This window comes from Ahaetulla prasina, chromosome 2 (assembly GCF_028640845.1).
Source record: "Ahaetulla prasina isolate Xishuangbanna chromosome 2, ASM2864084v1, whole genome shotgun sequence".
NCBI classification, from domain to species: domain Eukaryota; kingdom Metazoa; phylum Chordata; class Lepidosauria; order Squamata; family Colubridae; genus Ahaetulla; species Ahaetulla prasina.
The window spans coordinates 680,309-706,779 of record NC_080540.1 but is presented as its reverse complement, the minus strand read 5'-3'; positions in this window follow the sequence as shown (position 1 = coordinate 706,779).

The window sequence follows — 26,471 nt, the reverse complement described above, 5'->3', positions numbered from 1 at the left end:
TGCTGGAAAAGGGTTCATTAATTTGTAGACCATAGATTGAGTTTAAACTTCAGATGAGAAGCAAAATGTCTTGAAAACAAACCAGTTGCCTTTAGAAAAATGCACCTTGGGACAGGGTGAAATTTGGTTCGGACTGGCTTGCCCGATCCTAGCGATGGCCTGCTCTGAGAACCGTGGCAAAAATCCTGGCCCTCTTCTGCCTCTGCTGAGCACCATCAGCAGAGGTTTTTACTTTTAAAAGCAGTTTTCTTCAGTAAAACATGCCTTTAAAAGCAAAAAAAGTCTCTGAAGCTCCACCAGCTGAGATCGGCAGAGCCTTTAAACTTAAAGATTTAAAAGACTCCTCTGCGATCTCACCTGAGTTCTCATCAGCAGAACTTTAACATAACATAACATAACAGAGTTGGAAGGGACCTTGGAGGTCTTCTAGTCCAACCCCCTGACCAGGCAGGAAACCCTACACCACTTCAACAAATGGTTATCCAACATTTTAAAAATTTCCAGTGTTGGAGCATTCACAACTTCTGCAGGCAAGTTGTTCCACTCATTAATTGTTCTAACTGTTCTCCTTAGTTCTAAGTTGCTTCTTTCCTTGATCAGTTTCCACCCATTGCTTCTTGTCCGACCCTCAAGTGCTTTGGAGAATAGCTTGACTCCCTCTTCTTTGTGGCAGCACCTGAGATATTGGAACACTGCTATCATGTCTCCCCTAGTCCTTCTTTTCATTAAACTAGACATACCCAGTTCCTGCAACCATTCTTCATATGTTTTAGTCTCCAGTCCCCTAATCATCTTTGTTGCTCTTCTCTGCTCTCTTTCTAGAGTCTCAACATCTTTTTTACATTGTGGCAACCAAAACTGAATGCAATATTCCAAGTGTGGCCTTACCAAGGCATTATAAAGTAGTATTAACACACGTGATCTTGATTCTATCCTCTGTTTATGCAGCCCAGAACTGTGTTATGCTATATATTTGTTGTCCACTAGGACTAAGATCTGATTTGACTCAGTTCATCCTTATTATGAGCCCAGATTGTTCTGTTGACTTTGTAAAATATACATAGAATGAGACTATTGCATACACTGTAAGTGAGTCTCAGAAGGTATAAATGTCAAGATCCCTCTCACAGTTACTACTATTGAGCAAGGTACCACCGGTACCTGTGCATTTTGTTTTTTTGCCAAATGTAAACCTTTTTTCACTGTTGAATTTCATTTGTTAGTTAGCCCAATGTTCAAGTCTGTCAAGACCTTTCTGTATCTTGAGCCTATCTTCTGGAGTATTGGCTATTCCTGCCAGCTTGGTGTCATCTGCAAATTTGATGAGTTCCCATCTATCCCCTCGTCCAAGTCATTGATGAAGATGTTGAAGAGTACTGGGCCTAAAACAGAGCCTTGGGGTACTCCACTGCATACTTCCCTCCATGTGGATGTAGTTCCATTGAGGACTACACGTTGAGTGTGGTTGGTCAGCCAGTTACGAATCCATCTGGTGGTGGTGCTGTCTAACCCACATTTTTCTACTTTATCTAGTAGTAGGTTATGGTCTACTTTATCAAATGCTTTACTGAAGTCCAAGTAAATTATATCGACAGCATTCCTCTGGTCCACTAATTCTGTCACTTTGTCAAATAATGCAGTAAGATTAGTCTGGCATGATCTGTTTTGACAAACCCATGTTGGCTTTTGGTTATTTTGTTTGCTTCTAGGTATTCGTGATTCGTTGCTTGATTATCTTTTCCAGAATCTTCCTGGTATTGAGGTGATAGGTCTGTAGTTTCCTGGATCTGTTTTTTTTTCCTTTTTTGAAGATGGGAACTACATCAGCTCTTTTCCAGTCCTCTGGAAGTTCCCCTGTGCTCCAGGATCTTTGAAAGAGCTTCTCTGCTCTCTGAAGAGCTTGTAGAAACTTCCTTTAAGAGATTCTGGCACTTACTTGATTACTGATCTAAAGCATGGCTTTCCCAGCGTGAAAGGAGCAGTTTCACTTCAGCACCAGACAGAATCAGTTGCTAGCTTATCTATTTCCAGTGAGCAACTAATGCTGGCTTTTTGCTGGCTGAGGAACTCTGGGAATTGAAGTCCACAAACCTTAAAGTTACTAAGGTTGAGACCGATTTAAAAATATAAATAAAATAAAATATTTGTGCAGCTTGAGATTTGGTGTGTTTCTGTAGGATACAAACACACAAAATCTCACAAAGCTGTATGTGGCATTTTATGTGTGTGTGTGAGTTGTGTTGTTGTGTTGTGTGTGTAAAATGAAAGTTGGTTTTTCAGCTTTTTGTGGCTGTGTGAGGTTCCTGCTCATTGCAAGGGCCATTTTGGGTGAAGTGCAGCTTTTACATTGTGTGAGTCAGTTGTGTTGTGTTGTGTTGTGTTGTGTGTGTGTAAAGTGTAAAGTTGGTTGCAACCTCTTATTGTTTTGTATACTTTATTATTTTTATTATTTATTGTTATTGGTCACACCCACCCAGTCATCTGACCACCAAGCCACACCCACCAATTAACAGAACCAGTAGAGAAAATTTTAGATTTCAATTGCTTTGGGACAACCAGGACCTGGATGGCTGAGAATCTCCACAGACACTCAAAACTCAAAACATAGTTTTAGGAGTGAAAGGATCTTGGCCTGAACTAACCAACTTGGTCTCCTGTTCTGGGTCCTGTGTCTCTAGCCTCCTTCTCCTCCTTCCTCCAGCCAAGCCCTTACCACATCTCCCCACCAAGATGGACCCCACTTCCCCAACACCATCCTCCTCTGCACCACGATGACCCCAGTGGAGATCGAGATCCAGTGGCTGAAGAAGGGAGCTGGAGAAGGAGGTGTGGCCTGAGGAGCTCCAGAACGGAGACTGGACCTACCAGCTCCAGGTGATGCTGGAGACCAAGCCCAAGGACGTCTACTTGCAAGCACGCCAGCCTGAGCCCCATCAAGTAAGCCCTCCCTCCCTTCCTGCTCAGGGACCCCATCCTGCCCTGAAAAGGGGAGACCTCCTGTGGGTAGAGGCATAGTACCTCCTGGAGGGCCTGATCCTCCCTCAGGTGAGGCTCCTCCTTCCCAGAGCCCGTTCCTCCAGCTCTGCCAGGAGCAAACTCTGACAGGGATCATGGGAGCCGTGATAGAGTGGCCTTCCTGGCTGCGGGGCTCTTCTCACCTGAAAAGCAAGAAAGGTGAGTCTGGGGGCTGGAGGAGAGGTTGTGAGGGACCATCTAGGGAGGCCTCTCTGGTGGCCAAGAGGCCCTTGAGGAATATTTGTGGCAGCTTCTCTTGTTTGAGGGCTATAAGTGAAGCTCACACAACCTATTATGGCTATCGATGGGAGGGGACCCCTGAGTCCTCAGCCCATGAAGGTGTCTGACTGATCTTTTCTCCTTCCAGCAACTCCCATCCAACCACCTGCAGGTGAGTTTCTTCTCTTCCTCATTTCAGCCCTTCCTGCAAGTTATAAATTTTAATTGTTTTTTAAAAAAAAATGCCTGAAGAAAACCTCCTTGCTGTGATACAGCAAATTTTTGATTTTGGGCAGCTTTTCCTTACAGAGATCTGAAAAGGATTGCAATCAAAACAAAAGCATACACAACAAAATCTTGCCCAGAATTTTTCCAAGTTTTGGAAATTGCAGAAGGAAGGGAAGCAGGGGCCATTTAATAATAAAAATAATTATTTATAAGCCTTCCAAGGACTCAGGGCGGTGAAGGCAGATAAAATAATGACATTTCAATAAAACACTATTTAAAAACTTATTCCAAAAGCCTAAATTTAAAATACAATACAAAATATAAAATAAACCCCAATAAAATCCATGTTTAAAAACAGTCCTGCTCGGAAGAATAGATATGTTTTAAGCTCGCGGCGAAATGTCTGGAGGTCAGGAAGTTGTTGAAGTCCTGGGGGAAGCTCATTCCAGAGGGTAGGTGCCCCACAGAGAAGGCTCTCCTCAGCCACACTGTTTTGACGGCACCTGAGGAGGCCCTCTATGGGAGCGACGGCCGGGGAGGCATGTGGTAACAGAAGGCGGTCCCAAGATATCCCGGTCCCATGCCATGGAGCTTTAAAGGTAAAACACTTGAAGTGCACCGGAAAACCAACAGCCAGTAGCCTGCGAGGATCGGTGTTATATGAGCCACGAGTGGCTCTCTATCACCCGCTGCATTCTGAACTAACTGAAGTCTCCGGGTGCACCAAGGAGCCCCATGTAGAGAGTAGTCCAGGCGAGAAGTGACGAGGGCGTGAGTGACCGTGCATAAGGCATCCTTCAGAAAGGCGCAACTGACCAGGCGGACAAAAGCTCTCCTGGAGACGGTCCAAATGATCTCAAAGACAATCCATCCAGGAGAACCCCAGATTGCATTCTCCATTGGGGCCAATGATACCAACAGTCAGCCGGTTGCAGCTGACTGTACCGGGATGCCGCACCACAGCCACTCAGTCTTGAGGATTGAGCTGAGCCTGTTTCTATCCAGACCAGACGGCCTCCACACACCGGACAACACTTCAACAGCTACATTGGGGTGGTCAGGTGGAAATGTACAGCTGGGTGTCATCCGCGACAGTTGATAACTCACCCAAAACCACTGATGACCTCGCCCAGCCTTCGTAGATGTTGAACAGGAGAGGCGAGAACACCCTGTGGCCACAAAGGAGGCTCGAGGTCGACCTCTGCCCTAACACTGTTTGCATCGTCGAGAGATAGGATGAGAACCACAAACACGGTGCCTCCCACACCCAATCCCAACCGCAGCAGGATACCATGGCATGGTATCAAAAGCCGCTAAGAGATCAAGGAGAACCAGGGCAGAGGAATAACCCCTATCCCGGCCTCCAGAGGTCATTTTCTCATTCTAAGGGAGCACCTGTATTTATCCCCACCCATTTTGTAAGCCACCCACCCATTCTCACTTTGGAGGTGGGTTCTGAGGTATTCAGGCATAGGGACAAATTCCACCTGTATTTTAAAGGGGAGTCATAATTATGCATCATAGTATCATCAATGTTAGAGATCTGCAGCTAAACTTGATAATTAACATACTTCAGGCAGAGGTGTTTTATGACCAGTTCTGGAGAGCCGACAGAAATATTGAGTAGTTTGAGAACCAAAATACCACCTGACTGGACCTCCATCTATTCTCTGCCTCCTGAGTCCCAGCTGATCAAGAAATATTGCAGTAATACCCCTGACAGACACGCCCACCAAGTTCACGCCACCAAGCCATACAGAACCAGTAGTAAAAATTTGAAACCCACCACTGATCTCAGGTATTGTTCTATCATTGCTAGTTCATTTCAAGCTCCATCCGTACTGGATGGGAGGTAGCTGTCATGACCCTATTGTGTTAATGAACTCTCCAAAATCACTGTGAACTGATTTTAGTCGGAGATGATCCTCTGCACCAGAGTCATTTGCTCATGTTGAACCTGACAGGCTATTATTCTGACTCTTTCTCCTTGTGGAATTCATAATTTCTTAAAGTGAAGGTTCTTTGCTGCCACCCATCCTAGATCTTCTTCTTCATATCAAGCATCCCAGCCTTTTCTTCCTGCATAGATTCTCTCATCTGTCCCTGCCTGTCAACCTCCCCTGCAGTGTGGGCCTGCCCTGGGGTTAGTTGAAAAGGAAGAAAATATTATTTACACTAAGGGTTTTCTTATATTCTAATTTTCTTCCTGCCTCTTTACAGCACTATGAATTAATTCGCTCTCTGATGCAAAGGATGTTTTTTTTCTTTAGTAGCTGATGACTCTTTGTTGAATAAAATGGAGGCTGAAGGTGGCAGAGAGGAGGAATAAATTCTGCTGAGATCCTCCAAACTTCCTATGAGGCATCCTTTGGGAGGGAGGGTTGGAGACCATTAGACTGTCCCCAGGGATGCTGAGGACCTGTAACTCTAGTCCCCATCTCCTGGCTGAACCCACAGCAGCTTCATCTCCATCATTTTCCAAATCACTTCCTTCGCTTCTATAAAAGAATAAACTTGATGTAAGAAATGAATCCTTCCTTCCTTCTGCTCTTCCTTTCCTGACAGGAGGCTCCTTCCGCTGCCTCTGGATCCACATTCACTACTTTGGGTCCCCAGAACTGCTTGGGAGGAGGGTGGGCAGATCCAAGGAGGAAGAACCTCCTGCTTGAAGGCTTGCTCTTTCAAGTTGAGGAGCAGAATGCCAGCAGATCCCCAGGCACATGTGAGCCACTGGGGCATCTGAGACTCCTTCACCAGCCATTTCAGCCATTTCTACTTCACAGCCGGATCCTGCCCATTTTGGCACCCAACACCAAATTCTAGATTCTAATGCTCTCCTTTGATGGTATAAATGGTGTGAGTCTCACTGAGCAGAGTTGAACTATGATCTGAGAAATCTACCTTAAGCCATTCCTGGTAGAAGACATTTGTCACGGAAAGACCAGCCTGTAGGAAAGAGGAGGGGTTCAAAGCAGACCCTCTTCTTCCCAGCATCCCTAGATGCTAAGTAGCCCTCCAATTGAGCCGCCTCCAGAGGTCTCCAGACTGACTCTACAGGACTCACAGGCCTCGATCTCTAAAGGGCAGAATTTTTTCATCAAAGGGGTCACACAGGAAGAATCTGTCAGTGTGTGATTGTAGGATTTGTCTCAACACGGAGAAGATTTGGGCTGTGACAATACCTGCCCTAAGATAGTGTCAGCTGAAGGACAACACCAAATGTATCAATGACAAACCCAGATTTTCTAAAGAAAAAGGCATTGTTGGTGGTAGATGCTTCATTGCTCAAACTGAACCAGCCATTTGTAGACAATCAATGGTTGGCTGTTTCCAGGTGGAGGGAAGGTATCAAAGACGGACTGAGCTTAAGAAATAATGAAGTCCACAGATTCTTATCCCTTTTCATGCAGGAATGAAAGTCCTGGAAAAGATGCCAAGAAGCAGGTATGGAGCCAAAGAGTTCACAGGTGGTTTTATCTTCCTTTTCCAACAAAGGGAACCATCCAAGGAGGAAGGAAGCACCTAAGTCAAACCTGGCTTAGTGGATGGTTCTCTAAAACTGGGATTCTTGGACCATGTCACAACACCCATGGGGCTTCTGGCAATGAGCTGCTTAAAGGACAGAAGATCGGCTTTGACACCGACTATTCTCCTCATCCAAGGGCTTGAAAGTGGGAGGAGAGAAAGAGAAGCTAATTGAAGCTGAAACCTCAGTGGAACAAAAAACCAACTGGAAAACTAGGAGACTGTGGCAGAAGCTTGGAGCTCAGAGGAGATTCCTTCAGGCACAAACTGGAACATATTTAAAGAGGCTGCAAGGAACAGACAACACTGATGTGAACAAATGTGTTTCTACTGTTTTGTTTATAAAAATAAAAGAGGTTATTTATCCATCTATCCACCATCTATCTATCCTATATATCATCTATCTATCCTATCTATCTATCTATCATATCTATGAAATTTTGTAACCTATCTCACAACAAGTGTATAAGAAACCTAATTTTATGTAGCTTCTTTTCCAAAACACCACACTACTAACCAGAGCATATAAAACATTTGCTAGACCAATTCTAGAATACAGCTCACCTGTTTGGAACCTCACCATCTCTGACATCAATACAATTGAACGTGTCCAGAAATATTTTACAAGAAGAGTTCTCCATTCCTCTGAAAACAACAAAATACCTTATCCCACTAGACTTGAAATCCTAGGCTTAGAAAACTTGAACTCCGTCAGCTTGACAAGACCTAAGTTTAACTCACAGAATCATCTATTGTAATGTCCTTCCTGTCAAAGACTACTTCAGCTTTAATTGCAATAATACAAGAGCAACCAATAGATTTAAACTTAATGTAAACCGCTTTAATCTAGATTGCAGAAAATATGACTTCTGCAACAGAATCATCAGTGCTTGGAACACTTTACCTGACTCTGTGGTCTCTTCCCATAATCCTAAAAGCTTTAACCAAAAACTTTCTACTATTGACCTCGCCCCATTCCTAAGAGGACCATATAAGTGTGTATAAGCACAAACGTGCCTACCGCTCCTGTCCTATTGTTTTTCTTTTCTTCTTCCTATATATGTTTATATGTATATACTATATAATCTTTTGTATGATGTTGTGACAAAATAAAGAAAGAAAAGAAAGAAATTAAAAACTCATGAAAGTATTAAAAACATTCAAAGCAATAAAACACATTTTAAAAAAGAAGAAATATTATTTTATTTATTTTATTTATTATTGAATTATACCGCCTATCTCCCAAAGGACTCAGGGCGGTTCACAGGCATATAAAACATCAATACAAATTAAAATAATCATTAAAAACTTATTCTAATGCCCAATTATTAAAATAGAAATATAAATATTAAACCAAATTTAAACCCCTAAATTTAAAATCTAAGCCAGTCCTGCACAGATGAATAAATATGTCTTGAGCTCAAGCGGAAGGTTCAGGTCTAAGTTGACAGTCCTAGTTTGTTCCAGAGGGCGGAGCCCCACAGAGAAGGCCCTCTTCCCTGCCAGACGACACTGCCTAGCTGACGGCACCCTGAGGAGTCCCTCCTGTGAGAGCGCACGGTTGAGGTATCTGGTCTAGGCGGTCCCAGAAACCCGCCCTATGCCATGGAGCGCCTTGAAGGTGGTCAAAACCTGAAGCAAAGGCCACAGGTGTGCAGCAGGATGGGTTATGGAGCCACAGGGCTCCATCTATCACCAGCCGCATTCTGACTAACTGTAGCCTCGGATGCCCTTCAAGAAGCATGTAGAGAGCGTTAATCCAGGCAGACGCCACAGATAGAGTGTATTAGACAAAGAGCACTTTTTCAGTGCCATTGTAACTCAATGGTCACTAAATGAACAGTTATAAGTCAAGAACTACTTTTTCAATGTGCTAACTGTTGGAGAAAGGAGAAGAGAACCATCATCAGTATTCTAAGGGCCTTCAGCACTTCCTGGGCCAGAGGACCTTGTGGCTGCCCCACCTGAGGCTCAGCCATGCAGGAGGAGGAGGAGTCTGAGCTGCCCTGATGAAGATTCGAGGCTTGTGCCTGCTGATCTGGCCAGTTCTCAGTTCCGCAGGAGCCCAACGCCAGGCTGGGGAAGCCCAAGAGCCCAGCTGTTGTGGGCTGAGAAAGAAACTGTGTGTTTGTGTGTGTGTGTGTGTGTCTGAGGATGGCAGAGAGAATTCAGAGAAAATGAAAGTCTTGTAGGAAACATGAAGAGCCTATTCTGCTTGATCAGGAGATCGATGAATCCCACCAGAGTCTCTCTGGATCAAATAATTTTGGTCACTGGGTGTGTCCAAACACACAACTGTGGGAGAGGTTCAGACTCTGCCGCCTCCTTCAGCTGCAGGTGGGGACTGTTGTGACCCAGGTTCCTGGACCCAGACTCCTGGACTCGGATGATTCAGAAAATGAGGGAGAAGACCTGGCAAGCCCTGCTTCTCTTGAGCCCTCTCCCTCCCTGGCACCCACTCAAAGGGAGGGGCCGGCAAGGCCTGATTCTCCCGGCCTTCTGATTTGGCAACGCCCCAAGAACAGTTTTGGAGGGACGCAAGATTAAGGCTTGATCGACGCGAGCAGCGGAAGAGTTGGGACAAAGCCAAGTCATAATTGTCATGCAGTGACATCTGCAGAGACTATAAATAGGAGGCGGACTTCCTGGTTTTTGTCTTGGACAAAGCAATGAATTTGGCGAGCTAATTCATGGAGGGAAGAATATATTCGTGAGTAATTCTGGCCTTATCTATAATTTCCTCGTTCCAGAAACTTGGCAGGCTGGGTAGGCCAGGACATGTATCTATGTAAATAAAAGGAAAAAAAACAGGCCTCTGACGGACTCTTTGCTGGGAGTATTGGGGGAAGGGAAACAGAACATTTTGTCCAAGACCTGACTAAAACATCTTCCACCAAAGATGGATCAGCAGCAGGTACAGCAGCAGTTAGAGCAGCTACAGCGGCTAATCAACAGCTCCAGCAGCAAGTGGCTCACTTGGCAGGCCAACTTGCTGCCAGGAATGTGCCTGCAGCCCCCCATCCTCCCACCTCCTCCTCGCCGCAAGTGCCCGATAACCGTGCCGGATAAGTTTTCTGGGCAGCCTGAGATGTTCCCGACCTTCTTGGGACAGTGCCAGCTCTACATGGCTATGAGGCCAGAGGATTTCCCAGACGACCGGGCTAAGGTGGCCTTCGTGATTAACCTTCTTCCGGCTCGGCTGCTCGATGGCCACGCCCTCTTGCTCCAGGACAGCCCCTGCTGGCGGACCAACAGCTTTTGGCAGCACCACGCACCATGTATGAGGACCCTGTCAATGCTGACGGCAACCAGGCGCCTTAAGGAACTCACAAGGGAAACGCCCTGCAGGAGTACATCAATTTCGCCTTTTGTGCCAGGACTCTGACTGGAATGATGCAGCCTGGACGGCCCAGGAGGGACTCTCAGAGGAATTGCAAGAGCTGGCCCGTGGAGGCGCCATGACCTCGACAACTTGGTGCCCCTCCGCCGATGCCCGCCTGCAACGGCGACCGGCCCCGCACCCCCGGGACCTCCCCGACATCTGCACCCCACTTCCTGCACCACCAGCACCCAGGGTCGCCCCACGCTTTGTAACCGCGGAAGAGCCCATGGAGTTGGGAGCGCCAGACCTCGCCTAACAGCCCAGGAGCGGAACCGAGGCGCCAAGGGGATTGTGCCTGTACTGTGGGGAGCCCGCCACTACCGCTTCTTGCCCCAGAAAGCGTGGGCACGACGTCCCCGAATCACAGCGTGACCAATCGAACGGAGCAGGCCCGACTCGGGAAACCCTAGGTCGGGCACGCATTAAGCCCCCACTGGACGTTGCGGAAGTAGACTCTGGGCCCCCTCGGCATCTGATTCTGGACACACGGATATGGTTGGGGAACCAGTCGGACGGGCTCCAGGCGCATGCGCTGGTGGACTCAGGGGCCACAACAAACTTTATGGACCAGGCCTTTGTGACCCAGTTTGCGGTCCCCGTGGTTCCGGTGGACCCTCCGATGCGGGTAGAGACAATTGATGGACGAGAACTGGTGTCCGCCCCATTAAATTCGCCACCCAGCCTTTGCGCCTGGCTATTGGGGACCATGAGGAGGCAATCCAGTTTTATGTCACGGCGGACCTTCATTTTCCTTGGTCCTTGGTTGGCCTGGCTTCGACCCACGATCCTCAGGTGGCCTGGTCGCGAACGCCATCTCTTTCCCGAGTCTGCAGTGCGTCGATCACATCCGCCACACCTGTGCCGCCAGAACGCCCCACCGCTGCCATCACCTTGCCTCCTGAGCTCGGACTTCGCCGACGTGTTCAGCGAGAGGGGGGCGGACCGACTACCCATCGGCCCTACGATTGCCCTGTGGACCTTCTGCCCAACGCACCACTGCCTGTGGGACGCCTGTATTCCATGTCGGAGCCCGAGTTGGCCGCCCTCAGGGACTTCCTGGACAAAAACCTGGCCCCAGGGTTCATCCGCCTTCAAAGTCCCTCTCGGCCCCGGTCCTCTTGTGAAGAAGAAGACAGGGACTTGCGCCTATGCTGTGATTACCGCCGCTAAACGCCATTACGGTGCGGAATCGCTACCCCTGCCGCCATCCCGGAGCTACTGGAAAGGTTGCGGAGGCCACGATCTTCACCAAGCTCGATCTCCGGGGCCTACAACCTGGTGCGGATACGAGAAGGAGACGAATGGAAGACGGCATTCGCACCCGACACGGACACTACGAATACACTGTCATGCCATTTGGGTTGACCAATGCTCCCGCTTTTCAGCACTTCATGAACGACGTGTTCCGAGACATGTTGGATCGGTTCGTGGTTATCTACCTCGACATCCTGATTTACTCCCGGTCCAGGGAAAGCCACCTTCGACACGCCAGTCTGGTTCTGCAACGCTATGGAGCAACAACTCAATGCGGAGAAATGCGTCTTCCGGACTTCCATAGAATTCCTCGGCATATCATCTCGCCCGAGGGCATAGCCATGGACCCATGTAAAGTAGAAGCTTTGTGTAGCTGGAAGCCTCGCCGGGTGAAGGATGTTCAGCGCCTACTGGGCTTCGCCAACTACTACCGGACCTTCATCCCGGCTTCGCCACACTGACAGCTCCACTTACCCAGCTCCTCAGGAAGAAGGTTGCATTCCGTGGGGTCCCCGCAGCAAGAAGCATTCACAGCCCTCAAGAAAGCCTTCGCCACGGAACCCGCCCTGAGGCATCCCGACCCGCCCGCCTTTTGTGGTGGAAACGGACGCCCAATGTGGCTCTGGGAGCGGTGCTACAGGCTCCGAATGGTGGCACACTTTTTCCCGCGCTTACTACTCCCGGAAACTCAACCTTCCGAGCGCAACTACACTATCTGGGAAAAAGAGTTGCTGGCTATCAAGGCTGCATTCGAGGCTTGGCGACACCATCTGGAGGGGCCCGACATCAGGTGGAGGTCCGAACGGACCATCGGAATCTCGAGCACCTCACCAGCTCGGAAGTTGAACCAGCGGCAGATCCGTGGTCGTTTTTTGCCCGGTTCAACTTCCGCGTGACCTACATTCCCAGCGGTCACAACCGAGGGCGGATGCCCTGTCCCGAAGCCAGAGTACCTCTGCGCCAAGGACCCCTTCCTCCACGGACAGTGCTGCCGGCAGAAGCCTTGGCCGCAGCAGCAGTGGACTTGCGGGCCCAGGTGCGAGAGGCGCAGCGCCAGGACGCCTGGTCGCAGCAAAGGAGAGCGGAGGTGGGCCCCACGCCTCCTTGGACCTTGGAGGAGGACTTACTCAAGTTTCGGGGCGATTATATGTGCCCACAGGACCACTCCGAGCCCTCGCCATGACCCAGTGCCACGACAACCCTGCAGCAGGACATTTTGGGTTCTTCAAGACCTCCACCTGGTGACACGGACCTTTGGTGGCCCGAGCGGCATGATATACATGCCTACGTGACATCCTGCACTGCGGGCAAGCCAAGACCGCCACGGGGCCCCTCCCGGCTCCTCCAGCCCTTGCCGACACCCGACAGACCCTGGGGCGATCTCTATGGATTTCCTGACAGACCTGCCGCGCCCCTCTGGGTTCACCACGGTGCTGGTGGTGGTGGACATGCTCACCAAGATGGCACACTTCATCCCATGCCGCTGACTGCCCACAGCCGCAAAACGCCCGCCTCTTTCTGCAGCACATCTTCCGCCTCCATGGTCTACCGGACAGGGTGGTTTCGGACCGCTGGAGTTCAGTTCACAGCTTCTGGAAGAGCCTGATGGCGTTGGAGGTGCAGGTATGTCTGTCATCGCACCATCCGGAGACCGACGGGGTACAGAGAAGGTCATCGGTATACTGGAACAGTATCTCCGTTGTTCATCAACCAGCAACAGGACAACTGGGCCGACTACCTGTCTCGGAGTTTGCTTTTAACAACTCTCAGCACACCTCTACTCAGATGACCCCGCTTTTGCCAATGTGGGCTACCATCCGCGGCTCTTCCCTCTGGCACCACCGGACTCTCCTGTTCCCGAAACGCAGACCTTCCTGACGGAATTGCATGCGGTCCAACAGTTGGTACGTCAGCAGCTGAATCGGGCAAAGGAGGACTACAACGTGACCGCTCCCGACGGGCAACCCGCTGGCAGTTGGAGACCGGTGTGGCTCTCCACCAAACACCTCCCGTCCGACCGCCGGTAAAGAAGTTGGACCACCGATTCATCCCGCCTGCCTCGTCGAGGCAGTCATCAACCCGGTAGCTCACCGACTGACCCTGCCACGATCCATGCGGATCCACCCTGCTTTTCACCGGTCCCTTCTGGTTCCTGAGGCCACACCGAGTCCCCTTCGGTGCCCAACAGCACCTTCACTGTCGCCGAGGACGGATCGGAGGAATACGAAGTCCACAGCGCAGAGACTCGCTGGCTAAAGGAAGGGTCGCTTCCAATATTTGATCGCGTGGAAGGGATACGGGACTGATTTCTCCTGGGTAGATGCCTCCGACGCTCATGCCCTGACCTGGTGCAGGCCTTCCATGAGCAGAACCCAGCCCGACCGCATCCCGATCGCCAGCCCCGGGGAAGGGCCCTGTGAGGGATAGTGTTGTGACCCAGGTTCCTGGACCCAGACTCCTGGACTCGGATGATTCAGAAAGTGAGGGAGAAGACCTGGCAAGCCCTGCTTTCTCTTGAGCCCTCCTCCCTGGCACCCACTCAAAGGGAGGAGGGGCCGCAAGCCTGATTCTCCGGCCTTCTTCTGATTTGCCCCAAGAACAGTTTTGAGGGACGCAAGACGGGCTTGATCGACGCAGCAGCGGAAGAGTTGGGACAAAGCCAAGTCATAATTGTCATGCAGTGACATCTGCAGAGACTATAAATAGGAGGCGGACTTCCTGGTTTTTGTCTTGGACAAAGTAATGAATTTGGGAAGCTAATTCATGGAGGGAAGAATATATTCGTGAGTAATTCTTATCTATAATTTCCTCTATCTCCAGAAACTTGGCAGGCCCGTGGGTAGACGTGGGACATGTATCTATGTAAATAAAAGGAAAAAGGAAGGCCTCTGACGGACTCTTTGCTGGGAGTATTGGGGGAAGGGAAACAGAACAGTTCTTCTGACAAAACCAGTTTGATATACATGCCAAAAGGATTGCATCTCAGGTCTTCCTTATGTCTTTGCTCAGCTACAAGTGACTCTTCAAATTGCTGTATTTCTCCTCAGTTAAGAAATAATGATTAGCTTTAAAGTCACCTCTAGATAGCCACCAGGAAGCACCTGCTTGAATAGGCTGAATGAATCAGTTAACTGAGTCGATTCATTCTCAGCCTTTGATCTTGAAACTCTCCTATTCTCAGTTCCTGCTTTGAGAATCTTTAATCAGTTGTCCAGAGAAACAACCAAATGAACCAAGACAATGATATTCCAATTTCAAAATTTTGTTGTTGTTAGCAAATTGTGTCACCCATTACAATCATGGACAACATTCCTCCAGGCCTTCCTATCCTCTACATCCTCTGGAGTCCATTTAAACTCATGACTGCTCAGTGACTCCATCCAGCCTCCTCTGTTCTCCCTCTTCTTTGCCCTCAATCTTCCCAGCATTAGCTCTTAGAGTCCTTCTTCTGGCCAAAGTATTTCAGTTTCCTCTTGGATCTGGCCTTCAAAGAGCAGTCAGGTGATCTCCTCTAGAACTGACTTGTTTGTTCGCCTTGCAGTCAAGGACTGCAGGAATCTTCTCTAGCACCAGAGTTCAAAGAAATTTTTTGCACTCAGCCTTCTTATGGTCCAATTCACAGCCATACCATTAAACTGGGAAACCAGAGCCTGACTTACGCACTTTTGTTGTCAGGGTGATGTCTCTGCTTTTAGCACGCTGTCTGATTTTACAGCTTTCCTCCCAGGTTTAATTTCTGGCTGCAGTCCCCATCTGGTGATCTTGAGAGGAAAATAAAGTCACTCTCCATTTCTTCCATCTATCTGCCAGGAATTGAGAGGCATGCCATGATTAGTTTTTAATGTTGAGTTTCGGCCAACTTTGCCTTCCTTCACCTGCATCAAGAGGCTCTTTAGTTCCTCTGCTTTCTGCCATTAAGAGTGGTATCATCTGCATATCTAAGGTTGTTGATATTTCTGGGAATCTTATTAATTTTTGATTCATAGATTTTTTTTTTTTTTAATAAAAAAGTTTTATTTCCATTTTTCAACAACCTATTCAATATACAGTCTCTTATTCAACATTAGTCATTAACTTTCATTTGTTACTTATTCGGACCTTCCTTCCTTAACACAACCTTTCCTCCTCCCTTCTCTACTTTCTTCTACTTTCTTCATCCTTCCTCTCCTTGCTTACTTCCTCTCCTCCTTATTCTCTTCCACCCTTTCTAATCTCTTCCCTTCTTTCTCCTTCCCTCTACCTCTACCTACTTCTTCCTTCATCTCCTCTCCATTCCTTCTGAAATGGCAGCTGAGCAGTTTCATTCAAATTATTTCTATTTCTAATTACATATACAATCATTCCTTACATTGATCCTTCATCTTCTTTTTATGAGACTTAGAACAGACAGGGTATAAAGGACATTTCAGAGTTCATGGCTCCATGACCATGGACCTGATTCAAGTAACTGATGGCCCTACACAATGGAGGCATAGATCTGATTTATTCCATCATTAATGATCTGGAATTAGGAGATTTAGTATGAACCTGTCATGGTCAGATTTTTCCTTCTGGACTTTTGGATCACCATGCAGGGAGGAGTGCTGGTTGAGTCTGATGGACCCTGAGAGGTTCAGGAGCTCTCCTGAGGATCTTGCCCAGGCACGACTGAAGAACTATTGCCTGGGAACGGCTGTGACATTTGGACTGGGCTTTGCCTCTGACCCGCATAGATCTCAATTGGCTCCTTGGTTTCTAGGAGCTGAGGGAGATGAACGCCGGAGAAGACGCCTAGAGAGTACTGGAGGTTCAGCTGCCCGAGGCTGATCGACACTAGTGAGACTTTTAATACCTAGTGGCAATAAGGGAGCAAACGCTCACGTTCCACCCTCATTGCATCAGCAGATAATCCCGGCCGCCTGAGATGCCTCCTTCACCAGGACGGGAATTGCAGGGAAATGAGGAGTTTAACGGTTATCTATACGATAAATCAGCTCGGATAGCTTAGACCAAAATTGATGATCCAAGTGGGATGACAGACACGCCTTGTTGAGGTTGTTTGGGATGAGTTTGACCCAGGGACAGGTTGCTGGGAGGTTCATGCAACCACATACTGACCCGTGTCCTTCCTGGCTGGTGCTGGCTAGGAGTGATCAGGCTGGCTCCAGGAATTAAATGCTTCATTGTTGAGTTTTCTGCCTTGAAAGAGTCTATCTGCCTTCCTGGACCCAGCTATGGGAAATTATTATCAGTCTCCAACCTTGCGAAAGGTTGTAGAGAGTCAGCAGCTTCCAGTACCTGGATGAAGCTGTCATCTAGACCTGCCCAGTCCGCTTCCGGACACAGCACGGAGACAGCTTTGGTATGCAGATGACCTGAGGCCAGGACATTGTCCTCTGCCCTGGTCCTATTAGATCTCAGGCCTTTGATACCATCGATATGGTCTCCTGCTGCCGTTGAGATCAGGCACCGATCGGTGTTCTCTACCTCGCAGATTTGTGACAGGGGCAGATCACCAGCGCCACTTGTGGGGTGCCTGTCGATTCTCTTTCCTGTTCAACATCAGAGCCGCTTGAGGAATTTCGAGTTACCATCTGTATGCTGATGATACAATTGTACTTTCCACCGGATCACCCCAATGAAGCTGTCAAGTGCTGTCCCTGTCTGAAGCATTCTGATGGGAGAACAGACTCAAGCTCAATCCTCCAAGATGGAGTGGCTATGTTGGCACTTATCAGCTGCAGCAGGCTGACTGTCACATGGCCCAATGAAAAGAACTTGTCCCTTGATCTTGTCCTTGACACCATCAGTCCAGAGGGCTTTACCACCGCATTCGCCAGCTGCGCCTTCCTTGACTGGGATGCCTATGCACGGTCACTCATGCTCTGTCACTCCATTGGATTATTGCAATGCTCTCATATGGGCGCCCTTGAAGTGCACCCGGAGGCTGCAGCTAGTCCAGAATGCAGCTAAATAGAGCCATTGTTCTATGTAACACCAATCTGCGCAGTTTGCACTGGCTCCTGTGGTCTTCGGTGAAGATTTTGGACCACCTTTAAAGCGCCTCCATGGCTTAGCCCGGTACTTACGGGACCGCATGCCTCCCACTGACCCAGACACAGAGAGGGCCTTCTCAGGTGGCCACAATGTCACTGGCCCAGGGAAGGCCTGTTGGAGACGCTTTGGAACGAACTTCCCTACGCCAAGTGCCTGATCTTGGACTTTCGCATAGAAAACACATCTATTTATTCAAGCACTTTAAATTAAATTTATTTATATTTTAGGTTTTTAAATATTTTAAATGTTTTAAATTTTTTAAATTTTTAACCATTTTGTAATATGTTTGTTTAGTGTTGAATTTATATATTGAAGACACCGCCCTGAGTCCTTGGAGAAGGAGTATAAAAAATCAATAATCAATCAATCAACAAAAATTAACAATCATAAATTAAAATCTGACATAATCCATTACTTCTCTAAGACCTTAACTCCCTTTCCAGAAACAAAAAAGACATTCTTCTTCCAGTCCATTATATATGTCCATTCACTAAATCTTCAGAATCTAATTAAATTAGTATTTCTTATCTATATATAATCCATAATGTCTTCAGAATTATAGTTTTAATATCCAATCTTCATAATCAAGACCAAGAGATATTCCATAGTATTCATCAGAAATTATTTTATAATATACCTTTCTTAAAAGTCAATATAATCATATTTGTTTAATTTTAAATTTTATCCAATCTCCAAAAATAAATAATATTCTATCTTCTCATAAGACATAAATCAAATATTGCTATTAATTTTTCAATTTTACATCTGTCAAAAATATTAAAATTATATTTATAATATATCCAAAATATATCAATTATAACAATTAAATTCTATTTAACAAATAAACATTACATCCATAAATTTTTCTATCTGTCTCCAAAAGTTAAACAATATTCCATTTCCCATTCCTTTATACCTCATATATATCAAATAGTAACACCTTATACCAAAATTCAGTTGTAAAAATTAAACCCTATATATATATATTTAAAATACCATCAAAATCATCTACATTCTTCCTTGTCTTCTATCTTTACACATTTTACCATCTGTCCAATCTTAATGAATAGAATAAATAGAAACATTATTCACATTTTCTTCATATGCTCTTATTATCCATCAAACAACATTATAATATTGTTGATTTCAATATTGTTATCTAAGAAAGAATTTCAATCTTAATATATTGGTGTAAAAATTTGTTTAAAAACTTAAAAAAGATAAGCTCCAAAAGTTCCTATAAAAATTTTTTCCATATTTGAAAAAAGTTTCAAGATTTTAGTAGTTAGTTCTGTTTGCTTAAGATATTTTTAAACTGTAAATCTCAAAAAGAGAAAAAATTCAATAAACTTTTCTTCTAAACATTGTGATAAAGAAAAAGGTAAAAGAAAACCATTAATAAATTCATTCCATTTAAAAAGTAGCTTGTTATGTTCTTCTTATAGGTTCCACAGCAGTTATAATAAATATTTCCTTAACTCACTTCCATACACAAAATGCCATTTAAAATCTTCAAGCAAATGATACACTCCAACACTTTTAAGCAGTTGTTTTAATTGTTTAATTGCCATCTTTAAACTTTATTTCAAAATTAAAATTAGTAAAAATCTTTTAAATACTTAAAAACAGTCAAAATCTCTTCCTTTATCCTTTGTAGTTTCACTTTCCTTTAAAAACGATTTTAAATCCACTCAGGTTGAAAATTAGTTCAAAGGAACTATTTAAGAGCTGAAGTTAAGATTTATTATTTGCAAATTCTTGCTAGTCTTTGTTCTGTCTGTGTTTTTTATTTTTTTAATTTTATTTATATCATTCTCCAAGACTCACTATGTATAAGAAGTCTCATTCTATTTGTATATTACAAAGTCAATTTATTAACAATCTGGGTCCTCATTTTATCTACCTTATAAAGGATGGAAGTACAATTTTCAACCTGCAGTATCAGGCTGCTGTGTTTTAACAGGCTTCTATCCTGAGCTATCCAGCCCAGGTGTGTTGAGTTCTCTTTAAAATAAATCTTGGCACAGATGGTCGCGGCTTCTCGTTCTGTATAAACAGAAGCACCCTGCACGGAGTCGTCAGCTAAGGGGAGCTCTCACCCTTGATCCTGGTTAAATTCCAGGCTCTGGGAGCTCTACCAGACCTGACCACTCTTCCTCCTTCTTGGGAGAGAATTAAACCGCTTGACAGCCCATTTACGCTGTCAGGGACGTGATGCCCAGGGCAGACGATCCCAAAGGAACGCCCACGGCTTTGCGCTACAGCGAAGTCCCAGCTTTCTTATGATGTGCTTCATATAAGTTAAAATAGCAGGGATAGTATACAGCCTTGCCAGAGTCCTTTCCCAATTTTGAACCAATCAGTGGTTCCTAGTTCTCACTGTTGCTTGTTGACCTACAGGTTTCTCAAGAGACAAATAGATGGTCTGGTACTCCATCTCTTAAGGACTGGGCAATTTGTTGTGATCCACACAATCAAAGGATTTTTAGCATAGTCATCTCTAAATACAGGAGCCTTTAGCCTTTCCCACCTTCCTGAGGCTCACTATAATTGAGTTCAAGCCCTCTTTATCCTTCTCAATCTTTCCTTTCCTGATGTCTGAAAGCACCCAGTCAAAGGAGGAAACAGTCTAATAGAGAGGAAACTGCCCAGGCAGAACAGAGGAAAAACTGAAACAATGAGAGGAATGACAAAGGAATAAGAAACAAAAAATTAAAAAAGGAAGGGAAAATGAAAAAGAACAAAGCAGCGAACTCATTTCTGATTTCCAGAAAATCAACATTGCCCAACCAATGAAAATGGAAAAGGCCATCGGTCCTGGCAGAGGAGCCATTTTAGGAGACTTCTTGAGGCAACGTTCATTGTTGTCGTGCCACTCCTCCGCTGATGGTCAGGAATGAATCAGGCTTGCCTCTGCAGCTCTGAAAGTCTACAAAGTCCTCAGAGCAGGCAGGAGACCAGAAAGTGACTTCAGCAAGATATGTTTAGACTTTGCCTGACCCAGAGAAGAAAGCAGATCCTTTATAGGCCATGTGTGCTCCATGACTCAGCACTTATCCAGGCCTGTCCCTTCTTTCTGTTGCCTCCGCCTATCAAGTCTTCTGACGCGAGGGTCACCCAAGGCAGCTGGTAAATCCCCTCAGGCTCATATGCTGTGAGAGGGGATCTAGCTGCTCCGTTGCCTGGGCATGGAGCCAGAGCTGCTGCAGGTATTTCCTCCTCTTCAGCCTGTCTGGGCATGGAGCCAGGATCACTAGGAATACATCTCCGTGTTCAAAGCAGATAAGAAGGCTGCTGTGGTGAGATCAGACGAGACACAACAGCTGTTCAGCCTGGATTTGGCCTTTTGTCTGCCCATCGAGCCTTCCAAGGACCCGGGAGAGGCGGAGGCGGAGTTTGATGGCGCCAAAGGTCTCGGCAGGATTTAAGCAGTTGCAAGCAGAGCTGCCTTCCGCAATTGACTGAGCGGATTTTGTCAATGCCCAGGGTGGTCAAGGGCTCCAGATGTTTTGAGATTGTCGAATGGTTGCATCAGAGGAAGGAAGAAAAGCCAAAGGCAAAGAAACTGCATTTTCAGCCCTGAATTGAAGGAAAAAGACATTTGAAAGTCTTTTAGCTTCTTCAGAAACTTCCATTTTTCTTCTGAATCTCAGATTTGAGGATTTGAAATGAAATTTTTGAAAAAAATGGAGACTTGCATTCTCAATGAGGATCAAGTCACAGGGTCTATGAAGTCCTGTGGAATTTGAGACACCATGTTTCTCCCACGGAGAACTTTATGTTGCTTGCTCAAGGGTGGGTTCAAGAGTTTATTTATTCTTGCTCCTGGAGGTGAAACTACAAATGTTACTTATAATCAAGTTTTGTCTTAAATTAATATTATACTTAATTTCAATAATATTTTTCATAATCTGTATACTGTGCTTATCTTTTAAAACCCTGTAAATAAAATGGCTTTGATTTGACACTAAAGATATAAATCATTTTTCCTGTCTAATACAAGATTGGGATAAATAAATACCTGGGCAACGCTAATATTAGTTATATAAAAATAACCAAACCACTCTAGAAACACAACAGAACAAAGCTGAAAACCTCCTCAAATGCATTTGGGTTGATATAAAAGGTGAAAAGAAGCTCAGAGCATGATTACTGGAAGCCCTCAACTCAACAGCAAACGCCACTAAATGAACCGTGTAAGTCACAATGTTCTTCAATGTGCAAACCGGGAGAAAGGACCAGACTCAATCAGGTTGTTTGATGATGGTTACCAGGTTGGTGTGGATGCTTAGCCACCCATGGATAGATTTCTGTGGGAGATCATCCTCAGGTCTTCTGAACCATGTCCTCCCCCATTACTTCAACTGAGTCCCTGCCTCCACATTGGTCTCCTTTCCTCCATCTTTCCTCCATCAGAGCCTCCCCAGAGAGCAGGGAGGTCTCACAAGCGGTCCCAAGAGAGAAAATTTGGTCCTTCAGCCACTCAATGGGCCAGAGGACCTTGTGGCTGCCCCACCTGGAGACTCAGCCATGAGGAGGAGTTAAGTTTGGGCAATGAAGAGGCAGGAGACGATAAAGTGACAACAGCTCTTTAGTTTATTGTGATCAGCAAAAACAACAGGCAAAAACCCTTTAAATACTATTTTGGCTGAGGCATCAGCCAATCAGCAACGTGCTTTTTTTCAAACTTCCTCCTAAAGTTTAAATACATTACACTTCCCTCCCAGAACGCACCAATATTTACATAAAAATTTGCATGTTATTTCTCCATGTCATGAGGTAGACAGTCTCCTAACTTTTCTGACATTGGGAGTGAGTCGAGCTGGTCGGAGGGACTGTTTGTTCCTCCCAGCTCCTCCTGCCATCCGGCCCTGGATTATTTGAGTCGCCCTGCTGTCCTCTGGAGGAGTGTTGGCTGGACTTAACATAACATAACATAACATAATATAAATAATATAAGATAACATAAATATAACATAACATAATATAACATAAATATAAATATAACATAAATATAACATAATATAACATAATATAATATAATATAATATAATATAACATAATATAACATAACATAACAACATAACATAACATCAGAGTTGGAAGGGACCTTGAGGCCTTAGTCCAACCCCCTGCCCAGGCAGGAAACCCTACACCATCTCAGTCAGATGGTTATCCAACATTTTCTTAAAAATTTCCAGTGTTGGAGCATTCACAACTTCTGAATGCAAGTCGTTCCACTTATTAATTGTTCTAACTGTCAGGAAATTTCTCCTTAGTTCTAAGTTTCTTTGACCAGTTTCACCCATTGCTTCTTGTTCTACCTCAGGTGCTTTGGAGAACAGCCTGACTCTCTTCTTAGCCCCTAAGATATTGGAACACAGCTATCATGTCTCCCCTAGTCCTTCTTTTTGTTAAACTAGACATACCCAGTTCCTGCAACCGTTCTTCATATGTTTTATCCTCCAGTCCCCTAATCATCTTTGTTGCTCTTCTCTGCACTCTTTCTAGAGTCTCAACATCTTTTTTACATCGTGGTGACCAAAACTGGATGCAATATTCCAAGTGTGGCCTTACCAAGGCATTATAAAGTGGCACTAACACGTCACATGATCTTGATTCTATCCCTCTGTTTATGCAGCCAGAACTTCTTCGAACTCAGATAAGTCCTCCGCCGCCTCGGTTTGAGATAGCTGGTTCAAATATTGCAGTCAGGGTCTGGCTGTTTGGTTTCTGGATTAATTTGTATTCTTTCTTAATTGATCTAGCTCCACACCGCCATCCCCCATGTCCACTATATGATTTGGTCCAGTTATTCTGTAATTGTTCCTTTTAACCACGCTGGGCCCACTATAGTTATGTGCCCATACTGGGTCACCTGGCCACTTCCTTGTGTTTATACCTTGGTACCCATCAGCGTATGTTGGGTTTAACCGATCTAGGGGCACCTGAGTTTCTACCCATCAGTAATTCAGATGCTGCCTGTTGCCACACAGGGGTTTTATGTTGACTGCCAGGAAGGTATCATTTTGGTTTGCCAATCTCCTGGGCCTATAGCCTACCTTGGCACTCAACAAAATGTTCTGCAAGTCCGCTCGTCTTGGAAGGCGCCGAGAGGACATGTCGGATGCCCTCTTCCGCCAAGTACCCTTCAAACTGGGTGCCATGAATTGTGGGCCGTGTTTGGATACTAGGTGTCGGGCAACCTGTGTTACAAATAGATGCCTCAGACTGAGATGACTGCTTCGCTGTTGTGGTTTTCATGAGTAAAATTTCTAACCACTTGGTAGGCATCTACCACAATTAAAAGGTCTGCCCATGGAAGCGGCCCGGCAAAATCTATGTGATCCTGGACCAGGACCCTGGGGTTTCTCCCATCCCTTATGGGGCTGTTGGGGTAGTGGCCTGATTCTTGACATGCTTGGCATTTCCCTACCGTCGCTAATGTCTTTATCCATTTGTGGCCACCACATGCTCCTCGCTAGGCTTTTCATCCTCACAATCCCAGGTGGCCCTCATGCAACAATTCCAACACATGCCCTCTTAATTTCTCCGAATAACCACTCTATCCCCCATAACAGACAACCCCTTGAACCGACAGTTCGAATGTTTTTAAACTCTCTGAAAGCTCCCGGTGCAGTGGGCCATCCCTCTGCACCCAACCGATCACAGTCCAACAACATCTTGTAAGATGCCCTAGTCACTTCCTAGATGTGACTGGGCCAGAGTCCAGTCAATTAGTAGACTGGTGTCCCTGGGGTCGGGTCTTGATAGTCTCTGGTAAGGCATCTACTTAGCGTCCGCATGTCCCAATCCTTTCCGGCGGTGGACAATTTATGCGAATATGCTGCAGGAAAATAGTCCAACGGTCAGCCTGGGTGATAAGCGCAACGGTGTTGGACGGTCCCAAAAGTCCCAATAAGGTCTGTGGTCTGTGACTATTTCAAATTGCCGCCCAAATAGGTACTCGTGGAATTTTTAACCCCTGAAACTATGGCCAGGGCCTCTATCTAGTTGGCTAGTTCCTTTCTGCTGACATCGTGGAAAATATATGCTGACAAGAGGCTCTGCCGTTCAGGGAGTCATACCTGATGGGAAGTAGGTGATTTCAACTAGATTCAACTTCTGTGCTGCATCCATGCTTTCAGCTTAACTTATCTTCGCTGGTCTTTGCACGCTGTAATCACTGCCCAACACCCCAACAGCTTAATACAGTTATGAAAGTTAGGAGTTTAATGTCAAGGTTCCAGAAAAACCTCTTCTGCATAAAAAACTCAGAAGCCATTGTTTCCAGAGTTCTTTACTGTTTGAGGAAATGGCACACGATGGTGAAATTCAAAACTGAATTTCAGTTCTTTCCCAGTTAAAAATGGTCCAGACTTTGATGGTCACATGGTCCCACGTTCTTCCAGTTCATTCGAATATCTTCTTGCCACTCTTCTGCAGATGTGCACCATCCATGACGCTTGAAGAATATGCCATATCAGTTCCTTCAGGGAAAAATGTCAGCGTCTGGAACCTAAAGTCTACATGGTTTCAGGCCTGACATCTGTAACTGAGGACAGCCTACCCGTGGGTGAAGCATCAAACTAATACCAATGGCAACGTTCATTGTACTGATGAGGAGCTATCGCTGGACAGATTTTTAACACTCAAATGCCTAGTCTCAGCCCACAAACAGCTTTTTTCGCTAGCAGTTTATGGGATTGGCTACATTTTATTCTTTAAGAATACCGCATAGAAATTTACAAAAACGCTTGCAGTTCCGTTTTATTTTGGGAGCTGGGGCCTTTCTGGCTACTTTGCTCTCAGTTGGGTGGATGCCTTCCCTCTATCCTGTATCCCAGGAATTCTACTGATTCAACTCCTATTTGGCATTTGTTGAGTTTAACCTTAAGCCCTGCAGACCTGAAAATACTTTCCTCAGTTTGACCCTAATTCTTCTAAATTTCTGCTGATACCAGTACATCGTCGAAATATGGACTACTCCCAGTAGACCTTTAGAGCGTTCCATTAGGTTCTGGAACACCAGAGCTACACTAACTCCGAACTGAAGTCGAGTGCATTTAAAAGCGCCTCGATGTGACAATCGTCTGCGCTTGGCTGTTGTTATCTGGTGCTGGTAGGCTTGAGCCAGATCGAGTTTGGCAAAACCTGTCCCTGTCTAATGAGTGCAACAAATGTTGCACTACGGGAACGGGTATGCACTCTTTGCAATGCTTTGTTAAGTTGCCTTATAGTCAGCAAATCCGGACTGATCCGTCCGGTTTGACTGGGGTCACTATTGGTGTCTCCCATTTTGCATGGTCGGGACTAGTATTCCTGGCTTACTAGTTTGTCTAGTTCCTGTCAATCTTGGGTTTAGGACAACGGGACCCTCCTAGCTTTTAATCTAATGGGGGCCACCTGGGGTCCAAATTGAATGATAGGGGTCCCCGTACTTGCCCAGGCAGTCTTGAACGTCCGAATTCCTTCAGCAATTCGTCCTTCAGGTTGACTCCGTTTCTGAACCTCAGTTATTCCATGCCCAGGGCTCTGAACCAGTCAGGCCTAGCTGGGTAGGCCATCTGATGGTGATCGGCAGGGTTTTCTTGAATTTCCATATTTCACTCTGGCGACGTGACTCGAACAGGGATTCGGTTTCCTGGTAGTCTTGCACTCTCAGCTTTTGGGTTTGCAGCTTTGTTTCGATGTCTGGTAGGTCCCTCGTGATGGTGTCCCAAGACATAATCGTGATTGATGAGCCTGTATCCACCTCCATTTACACTGCACTCCTTGATGTAAGTCTTGGTGAATATTTTCTTTTCTACGT